Below are 20429 nucleotides of genomic sequence, written 5' to 3' on the forward strand. Positions count from 1 at the left end.
GGCTCAGTTGTTGAGTATATTCAAGACAGAGATCGACAGATGTTTGGGACTAAGGGAACAAAGAAATATGGGGATAGTGCGGGAAGGTGGAGTTGAGGTAGAAGATCAACCATGATGTAATTGAATGGAAGCGCAGGCTCGAAGGGCCGAATGGCCTACTCCTGCTCTGAAACACTCTGAATAGACATTTAAACCGAAACAACACTAAGTGGATTAATAAAGCTCACGGTTGCTATGGCAGTGGTCTATGTTACCTTCACGACAGTTAGGCTATGTGATACGGCATTTTCCGCTCGTGAATTTTAATGAAAAAGTAAAAGCAAATATATAAAGTAGGAAAGATCAATCGATTCTCATATCTACTTCTTCCGCTAAAGTTACTGAATTGAGGAAAATACATCTTATGTGTCTGTACAGCTCCTATTAAACCAGCAGTTACAGCACCTTTGTGGGTGCACCTGCAATTACATATTTGTGCTGAATATTATCTGCACACAAAACCAACACTGCTAAAAAATCAACTAGATCTTTGCCTCCTTCCTCATGGGCCTAAGTGCTTCCTGTCTAATCCAATTTGGTGACTTCATGACCTCTGATCCAACAGCTGCAACCAGCTGGACTTTCTCTTCCTTTTCGATCCTTATTGATGTGGATCATCTTTCTGGGAAGAAAGGAGAGTCTGTTCAATCTACATTAGGACCAGGCAGGTCAAATATCAGAGATTCACACAAATCTAAATTAAATAAAAGAACTTTACTTATGCAAAATCTTGCAACCCATGGGTGGATGTCTGGAAATCCTTTAATAGTTCCAGTGTATACATTGTTTAGTGGAATTCCCATTAGCAATCCATGAAAGTCAAGGGAAAACTGATCCATGAGATCCCACAAAGGCACTGAAGTGGGAATTTACAGCGCTCTGGGATTAAATAAACGAATGGACCCGCTGGAATGTCTGTGATCCTACTTCTACAAAGTGATTCTAATCTAGGTCTCTCCCTTGCTGAAAATGAGCCACAAGTTCAAGGAGTTTCGAAATGTTCTCGATTCCTTCATCCATAAGAGCTCATCCGTCATGAAGGGATGTTCTCCTCGACACGCTTAGACCCGTGCGCCTCGCAGTAGGTTGTGTCTCTGAAGGCTGGGTCTGTGCAGCAACACAGCAGTAAGGACGCCAGTGTGTGAGGGGATCAATACAACAAGACACCATCGCCTCGTGCTTCCGCATACACAGCCGACCGCAGTGAGAGAGGAACACAGCGGAACACGTGTCTGTGCCGGCTACAGCACAAGAGTTTGCACATCGCTAATAAGTGTTATATTGCCACGCAGCCTATCCGTGTGCAGCAGCGGCACTTCATAGTTTGTTGGGCAAGGCCTCAGATCCAGTGATTAAGTCGGACCAGGCGTGAAGCACATTCACTGGTAGCCAAGAGATTCTTCATCTGACCTTTCTCAGGCTCTTATCATTTTAAGCGCGTCATGTAGTCGACAGTGACTGGGGACTCTGTCTACAAATAAACTACAGACACTCATAAGTAGAACTGTGTATTTTACCAGAGGCCTTGAAGCTTGGTGAAGCTGTGTGTGTGTGTGTGTGTGTGTGTGGAGGGGGGGGGGGGGGGCGTTGATGAATTTTATAAATTTCATCTAACTTTCCTAAAAGTCAATCAGCTGCCCCAACTTCAGAGACTCCCAGAAAAATATGCAACCCTATGGTAAAAGAGCAATTGAAAAGGTATCTCCCCAATGTGCATCATCCCAGTACAGCACATCCAACTCAGTCTCTGTCTAATGGAAATCCATCAATACTGGACTCCGGGGAAGTGATCGCGATCGGTAAGTGCAAATAATCAAATAAACAGGTTTGTAACATTTTGTCGAACAATTAAGTACTAGTTGCCCCAACTGCTTAACAACTTGCATTTATATAGCGCCTTTAACGTAGTAAAGCATCCCAAGGCGCGTCATAGGAGCGTTATCAATCAAAATTTGACACCGAGCCACAGAAGGGGATATCAGGACAGATGACCAAAAGCTTGGTAAAAGTGGTAGGTTTTAAGAAGTGTCTTAAAGGAGAGAGAGGTGGAGAGGCGGAGAGGTTTAGCAGAGAGAATTCCATAGCCATAGCTTAGGGCCTAGGCAGCTGAAAGCACAGCTGGCAGTGGTGGAGCGATTAAAATCAGGGATGCAAAAAATGCCAAAATTGGAGGAGCATGTAGGGCTGGAGGAGGTTACAGAGATAGGGAGGGGCGAGGCTTTGGGGGTTTTGAAAACAAGAATGAGAATTCCAAAATGGATGTGTTGCCGGACCGGGAGCCAGTGTAGGTCAGCAAGCACAGGGGTGATGGCTGAACGGAACGTGGTGTGAGTCAAGATATGGGAAGCAAATTTTTGGATAAGCACATGTTTATGTAAGGTGGCAGGGGTGGAAACAAACATGGAATTGCGGGAAAGGTGGGCACAGATTTGGGAGGAGACAACATGTTCAAGCACTTTGGAGAGGAAAGGAAGTTTGGAGATGGGGCGGTAGTTTGCAAGGGCAGAGGGGTCAAGGATAAATGGATAATGGCACCCTGTGGTGTGGTGCTGAGTTAGCTATCTTAGTAGAGTATTGTGTGGAGAGGTTGGGGGGGGTGGGGGGAGAAGAGAGGGGAGAAAGAGACGGGGGGGGGGGGGAAAGAGAGAGAGAAGCTAGGATTTCTGCTGCTGATTATGATGCAGTGGCCTCTGCATAAGTGACAAAATCAGCCTCAGTTGTGATGCTATCCACAGCCCAAGAACCTACTAGGCCTGCACTTGAAGAATGGTCACTGTGAAACCATACCCTAAGAAAAAGGAAGGGGGGTGAAACGGAGAGAAAAAATATCATGTATTCGGGAGTTATCCTGAGTTAAGGCAAGAACTTACAGACCACAGGACTCAGGCCAGTTACCACTTTCTTCAATACCAAATCATTGATATAATCTCAGGATGGTTGTAGTCAGTCTTTATAGACAGTTTATCCATAGGACCTAGTTCACCATATTATTGCACCAGTTGGCCCAGTTCCTCGCTGTTGGCTCTGGATGCACATAACTTGCTCCCGGCAGCAAGTACTGTTGTTTTGTTCTGTGTTTTGCCAACTCTGGAATTAATTCACACCTACAATAAATACATGCTCCATCCAGAGGGCCTGGGCGCATAGCCAGGCCTGTGCCTCATCTTCCGACCAGATTATGGGTTTCAAAGTTACAGGGCACGCACCTCACCTCAATCTGTTCACCATTCACTGCTGAACGGAGTGCAAAACAACTGCAAGGCACTGTGCGTCATGTTGGGGGAAGATGAAGGTATGTTAATGGTTTCTGTTAAGAGAGCATCTCTTGTCCACCAATCTAAGTCCACATCCCCTACACGCTCATGAATGAGAGGTTGCAAGGAAGCAGCTTCAGTATGGGTATACTGTAAAAGGAGAGCCCAGATTTTTGACAGCTTATTCTGGCCCCAAACTCTGTCTTTCTCTACTGTATCGATATGACTATGGTCAGCGCTCCTCTTAACTTTCCTCTCTTTTCCATTATGCCAAATATGCCATCCTACATACTCCTCCTCTCCTCTCCATCCTACCTGTGTTGTAATCAAAATTCATCGCACCCTCTCCTACTCCAACTCATTCTTTCACAGGAACTCAACTCCCCCAGTCTTCCCTTCCTACTACAATCCTCGGGCTTGTAAAACTGTCTCATCTAATTACTACTTTCTAATTAACTTAGTGTTCTCGCCTTGGTTTTTTCTTCTTTCCAACCCTAGTGGTTTCCTGCCCTACAGGCCTTCGGTTTCTCAATTCAAGAACAATACATTTTACAGAGATACTCTGTCACCATGCGATCAGGGTTTTCTTTTAGAACCAGTTTGCCACACTCTCTCACGCACACTCTCCCTCTCTCTCTCACTCACACTCTTGCTGGGGTAAGGATTCACAGGTGACAGGTGGCCTCCGATAGCTCGCCCAAGTAATCATTCTTCATGTGTGACCCTGGACAATGACATGGGGGAAATATGGTGGGGCGGGGGAAGAGGAGGAAAGGCGGCATCACAGTGAAGAGCAAACGTAACTTCATTCACTCTCAAATCAATGTAATTCACTTCATGTGCATTTAAGTTCTTGAAAAGGCTGGTGATTCCGATTCAAACATAGTCACAGCACCAGGGAAAATTGGAAGAGAAGGAAGGGTTCGGGAAGCAGTAAAAAGAGTCCTCTAGTAGGGGGTCTGAATTAATCCATGGGTGCTCATTAAGAATAAAGAGATTGGAGTCCAAACCAAAGTGTAAATTGTGGGGCAGCAATCTGCCAGGGGCAGTCGGACTGTAAAGATAATGCAGTGCAATATGTTTCCATATAAACAGTGCAAGGCACACTATCGGACTCTAGAAGACATAACATACCTCATTCTGTTTTCATCTGTCTAGTCAGGATTGTAAATTGAATTTTGGTTCCATCTAGCCCCTCGGTGCTTCGGGTTCATTCCCGCCAGGTCCGCGGCCCCTATACTAAAGCCAACAGGACCATCATTGGACTCAGTGGCCCACTGCTCCAAGAGCATCTGGGAATGAAACTCATTAAACACACAGTAATGGATGACCTTTTGCTTCTTAAAGCCGTTTTATATATCGCAAAGAGATTTACAAGAAATGTTTATCTTAGTTTTTGTTTTACGTAATCCTACCAAAAGAATACAAGATATAGCACATTGTTCAAGGCTAACTGCGAGCGCACTGGGAGTGCCAGATGGCGCACACTCCAGTATAAAGCTAGCCCAGGTTCTCAATGTGTAGGCAACTTCACCCTTTCCAACCCAGCCAGCCTAAGCTCTGGGCATGGTGTGTGTGTGTGTGTGTGTGTGTGTGTGTGTGCGCATCAAGCAGCGGCACAGTCACAAGGAGCTTCTGTAACTTAAAAATGTTGTTCTAATTGAGCTGTGCAGAAATGTAAAGGCTCTCTCAGGTTGTTGTACAGTGCAGAGTGCATGCTGCTTTGTAGGTTATACTGTACTTATAGATACATTGGCCCTGAGGTTCGGCCAATCTCTGTACCTGAATGCTGAGACCACCCGATATTGGGCCGTGGGTCTCATTTCCATCGAGTCGGCGAGCTGCGGACAGCAACAGGCAGCTCACGGGCGAAGCAGGATTGAAGATCGGGTCACTGCGATGCCAGCCGCAGCCCGCGGGGGGCAACTGCATTGTGAAGGAAGCAATTGCTGAGGGGGATAAAGCGGTGGGCGGGGGAGGGGAGGGGGAAGTAGCGCTGGCATTAGGGGTAACATTGGCAGGCAGCAGCTCCACATTCAGGTAAGTATATTTCAAAATCTTACCTTGTTGGTTGTGGCCCTTTAAGGACACCTGTTAGGCCGCATGTGGACCTGGTTTTTCTGAGTGCACCCTCAATCAGGCATTAGATTCTTTTGAAAATGCAAATAAGGGCCCTAACACCGGTTTCATGTGTGGGCACTGCATGCCGATTTTTTTGTCTTTGCCAATATGGCGGGTGGCGCAATGCCACCTCGTAATGAGCGTACGCTTCCTGCCCGCCATATTAGAGGCTCGGGAGGCCGTTTGGTGCCCGAAAAACTGGAGCTGCGCAGCTTAATTTCTAGGCCATTATGCCTTCTATTTAATTGTATGGTTATTTTGCTGGAGCACCATTGCTGGCTGCAGGGATATGGTCATGATATGGAGATGGGGGAGTTGGGTCTTGCTACCAAAGCTGAATATTAATACTTTTAATTAAGGAAATATTGATATAGCACCTTATTGAGTCTCTCAGGAACCTTGTAAAGTGTATGACAGACAATGAGTTACATTGAAATGCAGCAGGCAAATGTGACAGCCATTTTGTGCACAGCAAAAATGAGATGAATGATGAGAGAACATACGAACAATGACGGACAGGTAAAGACCCTCTGGTCCATCCAGTCTGTCCCCCACAATTGCAATACCTCGTGTATCACAACATATACACTCCACCCCACCCAAAACCATGGGATCTCCTGGGAGAGGCAAAAAAAAACCCCAGGCCAAGTTGGGGAAAAAAATCTGGGAAATTCCTCTCCAATCCATTTGGCGATCAAAACTAGTCCAGGCCCTGAATTCCCTGCAGTGTCTACCTTCTGTAAGAGGTGATCTCCGCCCCAGCCAGGAACAGGTCAAGCTCTCGCTTGAAGGAATTCAGCAAGTCCGCGTCCACCGCACGAGACGGCAGTCTGTTCCAGAGATCCACTATTCCCTGGGAAAAGAACCACCGCCTGACATCTAACCTCGATCTAGCCTTATACAACTTCAATTTGTGACCCCTGGTCCTGCCTAACCTATTTAAATGAAATAAACTGTCAGCTGGAACACAATCTATTCCCTTCATTATCTTATAAACCTCAATCAGATCCCCCTACGTCTACGCTTCTCTAAGGTATACAGTCCCAACTCTTTTAGCCTATCTTGATAACTAAGATGCTTTAGACTGGGAATTAGTCTAGTGGCCCTCCTCTGCACCTTTTCCAAAGCCTCAATATCACCCACCATGTGAGGAGACTAAAACTGGACACAGTATTCCAAGTGCGGCCCTTGTTCAAGGACAACACAGTATAGAATGGTTACAGCACGGAAGGCGGCCAGTCGAGCCTGTGCCAGCACTTCAGCTAGTCCCACTCCCCCGCCCTTTCCCCGTAGCCCTGCAAAATTTTTTCCTTCAGGTACTTATCCAACTCCTTTTTGAAAGCAGTGATCGAGTCTGCCTCCACCACCCTTTCAGGCAGTGCATTCCAGATCATAACGACTCGCTGCGTAAAAAAGTTTTTTCTTATGTCGCCTTTGGTTCTTTTGCCAATCTGTGTCCTCTGGTTCTCGACCCTTCTGGCAATGGGAACAGTTTCTCTCCACCTACTCAGTCTGGGCCCCTCATGATTTTTGAACACCACTATCAAATCTCCTCTGAATCTTCTCTGCTCTAAGGAGAACAATCCCAGCTTCTCCAGTCTATCCATGTAACTGAAGTCCCTCATCCCTGGAATCATTCTCGTAAATCTTTTCTGCACCCTCTCTAAGGCCTTCACATCCTTGCTAAAGTGCAGAGAATTGGAGAGTTGCCCAGAATTGGATACAATACTCCAGTGTTTTATACGGGTTCATCATAATTTCCACGCTTTTGTACTTTATACCTATATTCATGAAGCCCAGGATCCCGTAAGCTTTTTTAACTTATTTCTCAACCTGCCCTGCCACCTTCAACGATTTGTGCACATATACCCCCCAGGTCTCTCTGTTCATGCACCCCCTTTAGGATTGTACCCTTTAGTTTATATTTCCTCTCCACATTCTTTCTACCAAAATGTATCACTTTGCACTTTTCTGCGTTAAATTTCATCCACCACGTGTCCGCCCATTCCACCAGCCTGTCTATGTCCTCTTGACGTCTATCACTATCCTCCTCACTGTTATTAATAATAATAATAATAATAATCAACTTTATTGTCATTGTTAGTGCACAGGTGCAGTACAACGAAATGTAGGCTTGCGGCTCCCGAGAGTGTACATTTAGATTAAGACATTTAAACATTCAACATACATTTGACTTGTAATACATTAACATAAACATAACCATAATAAAGTGCATTGGCAGATGTGCAGGCTTTAGAGTTTATTTGTGGAGTTCAGTAGGATGACAGCCCTGGGAAAGAAGCTGTTCCTAAATCTGGTCGTACGGGTGCGAATGCATCTGTAGCGTCTCCCAGATGGCAGGAGGGCGAACAGACTGTGGCTGGAGTGGGTAGGGTCTTTGATGATGGACCGTGACCTCCGTAAACAGCGTTTCTGGTATATGTGCTCTATGGTCGGTAGCCGGGTTTTGTGTCATCTGCAAATTTTGAAATTGTGCCCTGTACACCCACATCCAAGTCATTAATATATATCAAGAAAAGCAGCAGTCCTAGAACTGTCCCCTGGGGAACACTACTGTATACCTTCCTCCAATCCGAAAAACAACCGTTCACCACTACTCTTTGTTTCCTGTCACTTAGCCAATTTCATATCCATGCTGCCACTGTCCCTTTTATTCCATGGGCTTCAACTTTGCTGACAAGCCTATTATGTGGCACTTTGTCGAACGCCTTTTGGAAATCCATGTGCACGCCAAAACTGTATTGCCCTCATCGACCCTCTCTGTTACCTCATCAAAAAACTCGATCAAGTTGGTTAAATGCGATTTGCCTTTAACAAATCCGTGCTGGCTTTCCTTAATTAATCCACACTTGTCCAAGTGACTGTTAATTTTGTCCCTGATTATTGTTTCTAAAAGCTTTCCCACCAGCGAGGTTAAACTGACTGGCCTGTAGTTGCTGGGTTTATCTTTACACCCTTTTTTGAACAAGGGTGTAACATTTGCAATTCTCCAGTCCTCTGGCACCACCCCCGTTTCTAAGGAGGATTGGAAGATTATGGCCAGTAGCTCTGCGATTTCTTCCTTCACTTTCCTCAACATTCTAGGTTGCATCTCATTTGGTCCTGGTGACTTGTCTACTTTAAGTACAGCCAGCCTTTCTAGTACCTCCTCTTTATCAATTTTTATCCCATCCAGTATCTCCTCTACCTTGTACTCGTCTTGTACTCGATTGTCCTATGGATACACCCCAACACCCTATTTGCTCTAGCTATCGCTACACGGCATTGCTCATGTACTTTAAGGATGTATGTACTAGAATACCCAAATCTCTTTCTATCTCCAACATCTTTAATGCCTTTCCCTGAAGGGTGTATGAATGTTGAGCATTTGCCCTGCCTACATGCATAACACTTCACTTATCTAAGTTATACATCATTTTCCAGTCTTGATCCCAATCTCCCAACGCATCAAGATCTGCCTGAAACAGATGAGCATCATCTACAGTTCTAACACTCGCACAGATCTTGGTATCAGCTGTAAATTTGCAGATTGTGCCCCCAACACCTATATCCAGATCCATTAAAATAATAAAGAGCAACAGTCCCAACACCGATTCCTGCGGGACACCACTGGTGACTGGTCTTCAATTAGATCCAAATCCATCTATAATTACTTTTTGCCTACGTCCTGCCAGCCAGTTCTGAATCCAGCTCAATATATTACCACTAATACCAGAGGCTTCGATCTTATATAGAAGCCTCTTATGCGGTACCTTATCAAAAGCTTTTTGGAAATCTAAGCTGTCAATGTCTACTGGACTTCCCTCATCCACCAACTTGGTAACTCCTTCAAAAAATACAATTAGATTTGGAAGACATGACCTTTTTATGAAGCCATGTTGGGTGTCCCTAATGTGTCCCTCTCTATCCAAGTATTCATATATTGCATCCCTGATGATTCCTTCAAGCATCTTACCGATTACTGATGTTAAACTAATGGGCCTATAGTTACCCGGGTTTATCTTGTCATCTTTTTTAAAGATGGGGACTACATTAGCCTCCTTCCAGTCTATAGGAACCATTCCAGAGTGCAATGAGCTATTAAAAATACAGGCTAGGGGCTCGCACAGCACATGCCCCTTCTCCCAGAGGACCTTCGGATGGATATCATCTGGCCTGGATGCTCTATCTATTTTCAAGTTATTAATTCTTTCTAAAACAAGGCATCACTGAAAAAAGTAACATTTGTTCTGTTGAAATTATTCTTTCCTCGCCCCTTTACCAGCTCATTGCTTTCCCAATCATTTCTACAGTACAGTAATCACAATACAGAGCAAATAGTCGCCTCGACAGGAGAATAGCTCTAAGTGTGGGGGAGAGGGGAAACATGGGTTTAATTTTAAGGGCTTTGTTTTCTTCTGAATGCAGAGTCCTGCAAACAGTTCCAAACACACCTGGTTTATGAACAGTTTAGCATGCAGGATTAAGAGGAAATCACTTGCTGAGTTGGATAAAAAAAAGTTACCAAGGTGACTGTATTTCACAGCTGGTTGAACAGAGGGTGTGGCTGATTATTTCTTAAGAATTTTCTTGTTATGTAATTTCCTTTCTTAGAAATGTGTTCCTCGCCCTCAGATGCCTCGTACACCCATTGTCCTGCTGGGAGAGCAGGCAGGCAGTCGGCCTGTCCTCAGACCAGCACCAGTGACTACAGTGGCTGCTGACAGGAGGCTCTGGACACTGCCAGGTGTCACCCTTCTCTTCTGGTTTTCTGTTCCCCGTCAGTACCTTCCCGCTTCGCACAATATACATCGGTAATAAAGAGGAGTGGGGCTGGAGCCTACACTCACCCTTTACTCCATAACAGAGTGGGAGAGGAATCTACACTCACCCTTCACTCCATAGTGAAGTAAGGATGGAATCTACACTCATCCCTCACTCCATAGCAGAGCAAGGATGGAATCTACGCTCACCCTCACTCCACAGATTGGAGGGTAGCTAATGTTACCCCACTATTCAAAAAAGGTGGTAGAGAGAAAACAGGGAATTATAGACCGGTAAGCCTGACATCGGTAGTGGGGAAAATGCTAGAGTCCATTATAAAAGATGTAATAGCAGAGCACTTGGAAAACAGTGGCAGGATCGGACAAAGTCAACATGGATTTACAAAAGGTAAATCGTGCTTGACTAATCTACTGGAATTTTTTGAGGATGTAACTGGTAGAATCGATAAGGGAGAACCAGTGGATGTGGTATATTTGGACATTCAGAAGGCTTTCAATAAGGTCCCGCATAAGAGATTAGCGTGTAAAGTTAAGGCACATGGGATTGGGGGCAAGGTACTGACTTGGATAGAGAACTGGTTGGCAGACAAAAGCAAAGAGTTGGAATAAACGGGTCTTTTTCCGAGTGGCAGGCAGTGACTAGTGGGGTACCTCAGGGATCGGTCCTAGGACCCCAGCTATTCACAATATATATTAATGATCTAGACGAGGGAACTAGATGTAATATCTCCAAGTTTGCAGACGACACAAAGCTGGGTGGGCGTGTGTGCTGTGAGGAGGATGCCGAGAAACTCCAGTATGATTTGGACAGGTTGGGTGATTGGGCAGAAGCATGGCAGGTGCAGTATAGTGTGGATAAATGTGAGGTTATCCACTTTGGTGGCAAAAACAGGAAGGCAGATTATTATCTGAACGGCAATAGATTGGGAGAAGGGGAAGTGCAACAAGACCTGGGTGTCCTTGTGCACCAGTCGCTGAAGGTAAGCATGCAGGTGCAGCAAGCGGTTAAGAAGGCAAATGGTGTGTTGGCCTTTGTAGCGAAAGGGTTCGAGTACAGGAACAAGGATGTCTTGCTGCAGTTATACAGGGCCTTGGTGAGACCACATCTTGAGTATTGTGTGCCGTTTTGGTCGCCTTATCTGAGGAAGGATGTTCTTGCCATGGAGGGAGTGCAGCGAAGATTCACCAGACTGATACCTGGGATGGCAGGAATGACAGTCCAGCAGTTTGGTGAACTGAGAGTTTAATGGTCGGCCATTGCCCATACAGCCACCTTCAAGGGCAGAGCTACAGACAGTAGGTTAGGAAACCAGCTGAACAGACATGGCAGAGACTGTATCACATGACCAATCTCCCAAAGGAGGGACAACGACTGTTACGTTACTAGTTGTAATCTGTGAATAATGAAAGCTCAGTATTATATATTCACCCACCCCACCCCAACTCAGCCCCACCATTTTTTCATTCTCGGGATGTCGGTATCGCTGGCAAGGCCAGCATTTATTATTGCTAGTTGTTGTAAGGTATTGGTTTGATACAAGCTTGCTAGACCACTTCGGAGGGCAGTTAAAAGTCAACCAAGTTGGTGTGGACTGGAGTTACATTATCAGACCGGGTAAGAAGGGAAGGTTTCCTTCTCTAAAAGGAGATTAGTGAACCAGTTGGGTTTTTAATGACAATCCGATAGCTATCTGATCACTTTTTCAAGATTTTTAAAACAGAATTCAAATTCTCAAACTACAGTGGTGAATTTGAATTCATGTTGTCTGTATTATTAGACAAGGCCTCTGGATTACTGGTCTAGTGACATAACCACTACACTACCTCACCTCATCCTAGCCCATCTCACCCCACACACTTTTCAAAAGATTCTCCCTCACTTCCTCTTTCAGGTTCTCCCTGCATCATTCCTCAAGAGGGATGAGGTTCTCACACTTGTTCTCAGGCCGCTGTCCATGTCATAGGCCAACTAAATGTACCAAGAGCAGCACAGGGGAACACACATGGTACATCGGCGCATGATTAATGTTGGGAAAACACCAATCATCTCCCCCCACCCAAACAACTCACTGGAGATTGCAAATTACACCATAACTCATTATTATTTTTAGTTTTAAAATCGTCAACACAGCTAAACAGGGAAGGTTGGAGGGTGGGGTAGGAGGTGCGATTCAACCATTCACTCACCGATGTTTGGGAGCCTGGTATCTGCAGGTTTCTTTAAAGGTCCAGACCAGTGACCAAGACCCAGTTCACAACATCACACGGCAGCTGTCCCTGTAAAACACAAGTTATCCATGTTAGACCGAAGTACTGAGACTTTTCCCTCACACTGTATGGCAACAGTCAGCTGGGCCAACAGCTGGGCCGCTACACTAGGGCTCAGCACCCCCTGGTTGTGTTGGGGGTGGGGGGGTAATAAAAACATCAGCCAGGGTTCCCTCTCCTGCTCACTATTTCTGCTGGAAAGTGCACGTGTGCGAATATTGTGCTCAGACTCATTGGCAATGGCCCAACTCTGGTCAAACTCAACATCTGGAATCACATGTGAGGAATGGCCTCTTGAGCAAGGTATTGGAGGGCTGTCAGCAGCTGAAGAACTGTACCCTAGCCAGCACCTTTCAGAGAGGAGGGGAGGGGAGGAAAGGATAGAAAATTGAGAGAAAGAGGGGAGGGGGGAAAACGGCAATACATTCCTTCAGAAACTATCAATTACACTTGTAGAATTAGGTCGATCTGCAGAGGCTTGAACTTTCCTTTATTATGGAGCAGATGTTTCTTTTCGTCTCCTGTGTCAATGAAATACAGGCTGCCATCTGATTTTTCAGACATAAGACCACATGCTGTCCGCTCCTGCAGCCTCACATCCTCCAGAAACTCCTCCACCTCCGTCACTTGGCTGTGTTTGCTCCAGTTCTTCTTCTTGTTCTTGTTGTGCTGGCTGTGGTGCGGTGTGGTCCTAGTGCACAATCATCTCGAATGAGATAAGCTAACTCATCATAGACCAGGGGCTGAACTGTGGGCTTTGCTGGTATATATGAGTCAGTGCCACACTACACTGTGGTGCACTAGTGGAATTGAGAGAAACACAGACAGCATTACTGCAGAAGTTCCAGCAATGACCGTGTCACAGATTCCCATCCTAGATTACTTGACTTGGTTTGGCTACAATTATCACACACAATCAGACTTCAGGCTCTGATCTCCTAGCTCATTGTCTAACACCAAAGTGGTCAAGTGATCACCACTTTATATAAAATCCACCAATATCATATTAGACATAATTAAAGATGTGCATTAGCGACAGGCATAAGATTGTTGGGACTCTGAGTCTGATTAACTTGGGTCTTCCCTTAAGGGGAAAATAAAGCATTTTAGGGCTGAAGCAAATTCTATGCTCAACAATGTGAGGATGAACATTGGTAAATGAACATATTCACCCCATACACACGCATGCTTACATACACACACACACGCTTACTGTCAGGCGGGGTCCATTGGACAGCAATCAGGAGCAGGAACTCTAGCTGATTTTCTTTCTCAAACCCAGGAAGCCGAGGCCAACTGGCAGTGCTCCTGCTGCTTCCCGGCTGAGGTGAGCTAATTCAGCACACACTAGGGATGTAACCTGGAACTTTCTTGTCTGCACAGCTCAGCCCTACGCAGGGCAATGCTTTTACCAACTGTACTATGGGGGCATGATCTCAGTCCATGTGCATCGCAAAGCGGGAGATGGAATATGCTAGAGCAGGGGTGGCCCAGTGTGTAAAATTCTCACCCTTGTGTTCAAATCCCTCCATAGCCCCACTTCTCCCAATCTCTGTAACCTCCTCCAGACCTACAATCCTCCAAGATCTTGGTTTTCCTCCAACTCTGGCCTCTGCTGCATCACCAAATTCCTTTACCCCGCCGTTGGCAGCCGTGCCTTCAGCTGCCAAGGCCCTAAGCTCTGGAATTACCTCCCTAAATCTCTCCGCCTCTCCCTCCTCCTTTAAGATGCTCCTTAAAGCCTACCACTTTGAGCAAGCTTTTGGTCACCTGTCCTAATATCTCCTTATATGTGGCTCAGTGTCAACTGTTGTCTGATAATGCTCCTGGGAAGTGCCTTGGGATAGGTGCTATATAAATGCAAGTCGTCGTTGTTTTCTTGGTACAATTTTGGAGATCAACTTATAGGTGCGTATACACGCCAGGATTGCAAGACTAATGGTGTAAGATCAGAATAACTCACTTACACACTCTAAAATAACCAGCTGGAACAGCTTTATCACAGACTTGCAAACACATTGGTCTAACTAAGAACAGAAAATGGAGCTCCATCATCCTGGGGAAAAGCATAAAATAAACAGTTATCCAACAGTCAATACCAACACTTAGACACAGGCTCTCCAGGGCCTGTGTCACACCAACACCAACACATAACACTTAATTTGTACAATTTCAGTGCAGTATTGAGGGGGTGCTGAACTGTCAGAGGTGCGGTATTTCGGAAGAGATGTTTAACCGAGGCCTTGCTTTCCCTCCTAGGTGGGCAGAGAAGATTCCATGATCCTATTCGAAGAAGAGCAAGGCAGTAATCCCACTGCCCTGGACAATATTTATCCCTCAACCATCACCACCAAAATGGATTATCTCACTGATGTTTGTGGGACTTTGCTGTGTGCAATTTGCCTGCACAGACTTCCAAAGTAAAGTGGCTGTAAAATGCTATGGGACATCCTGAGGATGATATATAAATGCAAGTTCACGGTTCCTTACCCAGCCGTGCCAATTGATTTTATTCCCTTTAAGCTCAAATAATATTCCAGACATTGTCTAAATTCAAAAAAATAATTCTTTTGGTAGGAAAAAGGAAGATCATGGGGTTAAAAGTCCTTCTGTTGATTGTTGGTTGGTGTGAATACAAAATGGGAAATCTCACTTTGTAGTTGTACAATTTTACAGCACAGAAAAGCAGTCATTTGATCATGGCACCTATACTCTCTGAAAGAGCGATCCACTTAGTCCCATTTTCCCCATACCCTTTTAACTTATGCCAACTCTTTTGGCTAATGTTCTCAATTGGCGGAATTTGGCCCTTTCTTTCCACCACAGCCCTGGCACCCCCCCCCCCCCCCCCACTCCAGATTTTTGCTCACAACTCCAGCGCAGTCTATGATAGCAAAATACTGCGGATGCTGGAAATCCGAAACAACAGAAAACGTTGGGAAAACTCAGCGAGCCAGGGCAGCATCCGTGGAGAGAGAAAGAGAGTCACCGTTTCAGGTTGATGACCTTTCGTCCAGCACAGTCTATGCAAACACAACCTAGAAATTAACTATAGGGTCGCATCCGTGGGGAGTGACCCTGCAACTAAGCATGCAAGGTTTGTTTTAAATTGAATTCTCTTGCATTTTGATGCAGTTAAACAGCAAAAACCACCCTTCAACATGTTGATACTTAGAGAGAAAAGAAAAATCGAAATGAAGCACCAGAAGCTGATTGCAGAAAGTAATATTTTTGGAAAGAAGTAATAAGAAAAAACTTTTGGGATCAATGAGGGACGTACGCAGGAGTTGTACGACTGAGATGGAAGATCCCACCCATTGATGGATCATGTTCGGTCAGTGCTTCACTCCATGCTTCTGGCTATTACGGAATGAAAGAAATAAGTTGCCTTAAAACAGCGCCTTTCACCAACTCGGGACGACCCAAAGCGCTTCACAGCCAAATGGGCAGCTTTGAAGTGTAGTCACTTGTAATGTAGGGGCATCCAATTTATACACAGCAAGCTCCCACAAATGAGATAATAACCCGATAACTTGTTTCTGGTGGTGATGATTGAGGAATAAATATTGGCCAGGGAGCTGGGAGTAGTCTCCAGCTCCTCTTCGAATAGTGCTACTGGATCTTTTACGTTCACTTGAGGGGGCAGATGAGGGCCTCACTTTAACATGGCACCTCCAACAGTGCTGCACTCCCTTAGTACTGCATTGAAGAGTCAGATAAGTCAATGATAGGAAAAGACCATTTTGGCCCATCGCAGCTCATTCCTCTGATACCCTAACTCTCCCATTCTATCATCCAGCTGCATTTTAAACAGTTGTTTCTGCCTCCACTACCCCATTTGGCAGATTGTTACAAACATTTCTCACTTTTTCAGTAAGGCGTTCTTCCACATATCTGTTTTAAATTTACTTCTCAGTTATAAAGTTCCACCATGTACCCATCCATCTATGACACCAGCCTTAGGTACTATACTCTTACTGTCATTGGTTCACATTCTGAGCCAATGAAAAAAAAATCTTAAATAAAGAAATACAAGATTGAAGTGGATCTTTCAGGGAGAACATACCTTCAATAGTTTAAGCAGAGATGACACTCAACAAAAATCATGGACTGTAGTGGAACCCTTATAAATGAATAATGCTAAGTCCAGGTACCATCAGGTACATGATTAACAAGGACAACTTATCACAACTGGCATTGTACCCATCAGTGATGCAACAGCTACTGCCAACTTAAGAAATTAATCAAAGTTCACCTTTGCCAACCGCATAGCCACAGCAGTGGAATTAGTTGGAAATGAAAAAACAAACAAGCTGATCACATAAAAGAGTTACACTACCAGTGACCCATGGACCGTACTCCAATCTCAGGGTTCATGGGGTGCTCGCTACGCACTCAAGTTTTACTCTCGCTGCATTCTGATACTACTTGAACCCACCAATCGAGTTACAACCGCTAACACGCCGACCCATCTGTTATTCTAAATATAATGAAATCATTGTTGCCATGACAAAATTACACTTCATCAGAAGCAAACTAACAGAATTAATTACCCAACTGTCTGATGCAGCACAGAAAGCAGCACGTTCCAATAAAGTTACAGTCAATTATCAGCTCAATTTGATTCTGACCACATCCTTCACCAAAATGCCACAGGACTGAGACCAATTGCTTCCTGTAGCTGAACTGGAATGAATGATTTTTACACTTCTGTCAAGTTAAATATAACACAGGGGTGCAATATAATTCATGCGAGGCAAGCAACCCTGATGGTGCCACTGCGGCAATAATGGCACTCAGCTATTTCCGGGCTCTGTACCTCCCTAAAATGGCAACAACCGCCTTTAAGTAATTTAGTCCATATACAGGAAACTCTCTTTTAACCGACAAAATTTAGGAGTAGGTTCAGCTAAGTTTTATTATATATTAGTGGCAGTGTAACCGGGGCTCCTGGATCTGTGGCCGTGTAACCGGGGTTCCTGCACCTGTGGCCATGCAACAGGGACTCCTGGATCTGTGGCCGTGTAACCGGGGTTCCTGCACCTGTGGCCATGCAACAGGGACTCCTGGATCTGTGGCCGTGTAACCGGGGTTCCTGCACCTGTGGCCATGCAACAGGGACTCCTGGATCTGTGGCCGTGTAACCGGGGTTCCTGCACCTGTGGCCATGCAACAGGGACTCCTGGATCTGTGGCCGTGTAACCGGGGTTCCTGCACCTGTGGCCATGCAACAGGGACTCCTGGATCTGTGGCCGTGTAACCGGGGTTCCTGCACCTGTGGCCATGCAACAGGGACTCCTGGATCTGTGGCCGTGTAACCGGGGTTCCTGCACCTGTGGCCATGCAACAGGGACTCCTGGATCTGTGGCCGTGTAACCGGGGTTCCTGCACCTGTGGCCATGCAACAGGGACTCCTGGATCTGTGGCCGTGTAACCGGGGTTCCTGCACCTGTGGCCATGCAACAGGGACTCCTGGATCTGTGGCCGTGTACGGGGCTCTCGTACCTTGGTAAGTATACCTCTCTGTAATCCGGACTTTTTGATCAACCGGCACCACGCCGGTCCCGTCGGTGCCGGATAAAAAAGAGTTTCCTGTACTGCGATAAAGGAGACTATTATCTGTGGTCTTCACACTCACTAACTGCTGTGTAGTAATGAGCAGGGTCAGCATTAATACCACCCTGATATGATTGAACCTAGTGCCAAATTGTGACGGATTTAACATGGTGGTCAGCATCTGAGATGCCCACCCGCTGGGTTTTGAGGGTGATTTAATATTTGTAAAGTGGGCAGGAAATGCTAACAATTCAACAGATTTTAGGAGCTGGATTTGAGTAAACACGAGATGATCCAATGGCAGGGGCCCAAAATGGGCCAAACGCAGAATGATCAGCTTGTGCATACATAAAACGCAAAATAGAATAATTTCTCATTGACAGGATGGTTTGCATGTGCAAAATACTTTTGTTGTAAGGTATATTGATAGATTAAAAATATCAATTTAGCCGATGGAGCTTGACAAGTATGTGGGGGGAGGGGGAGTGTTTGAAAGAGGGCGCTGCCTTTGGGGGTTCTGAAATAGGTCTGCAAGTTTGTGAGGGGTGGAGGCGAGCAAACCGAAGGAGAGCATTGCAGAAGTTAATCTTCGAGGTGATGAAGGCAGAGATTACGGTTTCAGCAGCAGCCAGGGGCAGGTGGGAGTGTAGGCCACCACCTTGTGTGTCAGCTGTGGCTCAGTGGGTAGCACGCTCGCCTTGGTGTCAGTAGGTTGTGGGTTCAAGTCCCACTCCAGGGACTTGAGTACAAAAATCCAGGCCGACACTCCAGTGCAGTACTGAGAGAGTGCTGCACTGTCGGAGGTGCCGTCTTTCAGATGAGACGTTAAACTCGTCTGCTCTCTCAGGTGGACGTAAAAGATCCCACGGCCACTATTTCGAAGAAGAGCAAGGGAGTTATTCCTGGGGCCAATATTTATCCCTCAATCAACATCTCCTATGATGCCAGGCAGAAAATACATGCACCCTTCTTCAACTTTCATTCTTTTCATGTGCAAATGAAAACCAGAGATCTCTGTTCCTTCCTAGGTGTTGGTGCAAAAGCAGCAGGAGGATTTCCCCGATCTTTAGTTCTTGCGAATGCAGAAAATTCCCCTTCTATGTTTAACAAGAAAGAAAGGATAGGTCATAACCTCAGGACATCCCAAAGCACTTTACAGCTAATGAAGTGCTTCTGAAGTGTAGTCACTGTTGTAATGTAACATGGCAACCAATTTGAGCACAGCAAGCTCCCACAAACAGCAATGTGATACATGGCATGACCATTGCTTTAGTGATATTGGTCAAGGGATAAGTATTGGCCAGGATACCAGGAGAACTTCCTTGCTCGTCTTCGAATAGTGCCATGGTATTTTCTATGTCCACCTGAGGGGGTAGACGGGGCCTCGGTTTAATATCTCAGCCAAAAGATGGCACCTCCGACAGTGAGGCAATGCCTCAGTACTGTACCGGAACGTTAGCCTGGATTATGTACTCGAGTCTCAAGCTGGAGTGGACCTTCAACTCAGACCCTTCTGACTCAGAGGCGAGAGTGCCTCACTGAGCCAAGGCTGACACCTTTACAATGTCAATAATGCACAGAAACCAGAGTAAATCTGCCCTGATATTACAAGACAGGCTTGCATTTGCAAAGTGCTTTATCACATCACTCAGAAACCTCTCAAAATGCATCACATACAATGAACCATTATGAAGTTGTTATGTAAGCAAACATATTGTTATGATAACCTTTCCAGAAACCATTCAGTCAAATCATGAAGACTTTGTAGGATTTAATCCTATTCTGTAGTGTCTCGTTAATTGTGGTATGTCTAAATTCTATTGGCTTTATAAATACATCAAAAAATTCATTGTGGTCCATCAACCAGGGATTTAAATGACAATAGAAAAAATCTGAAATAAAACATGAAGCAAATTTCCATCCAGAGTGTACCAAACTTTTAATGAATGTGTATTTACACTATAATAACTTGGAACTGGCGTTTAAAGCCTAATGCGGCAAATTGCTGGTTAATTTTTGACCATGGGTCAGTGAAAATGAAAAGTGCGTGGTTTAGTCTATTTAGGTGAATTTGAGCACTCATTGTCATCATTTCCATACCACTCCACAGTCCCCCTTTTCCCCAACTCCAGATTGCTGCTGGTCTCCCCCATCCCCCGTCTCTCCATTTCACCATCACAAGTTGGTTCTTGCTCTTTGAAATCTCTCACGAAGCCACTTTTGTTCTGCTACTTCTCTCCTTTCCTTCAAAACACCTCTTAAGAAACCCATCTGTTCGACGGTTCTTCAGTTTGCTTCCCTTCAAACCCCCCAATTTTTCTAGTCTCCATTTGGAATGCTCCATCTCCTCGCCCTTCCCCCAATTTGAGATATCCTTCGTTCAGAGGGGCCCTACTTAACTGAAAAT

General features: G+C 45.3%; 1 protein-coding gene across 9 annotated transcripts in view; it reads right to left on the bottom strand.

The window, feature by feature from the left end:
* pknox2 (pbx/knotted 1 homeobox 2) overlaps window positions 1-20429 on the bottom strand; it is a 464550-nt gene that overhangs the window by 158374 nt on the left and 285747 nt on the right. For 8 of the 9 annotated variants that reach the window (XM_085968080.1, XM_085968086.1, XM_085968078.1 and 5 more), the window contains one exon: window positions 12386-12475. The exons of the other annotated variant lie outside the window; for it this stretch is intronic. The gene's annotated coding sequence lies outside the window, so the exon portion shown is untranslated. The remainder of the gene's footprint in view (window positions 1-12385; window positions 12476-20429) is intronic. 9 annotated transcript variants of the gene reach the window in all.

The sequence above is a fragment of the Somniosus microcephalus genome, chromosome 26 (assembly GCF_052327205.1).
Source record: "Somniosus microcephalus isolate GS21.2 chromosome 26, FLI_Smic_1.0, whole genome shotgun sequence".
Classification (NCBI taxonomy): Eukaryota; Metazoa; Chordata; class Chondrichthyes; order Squaliformes; family Somniosidae; genus Somniosus; species Somniosus microcephalus.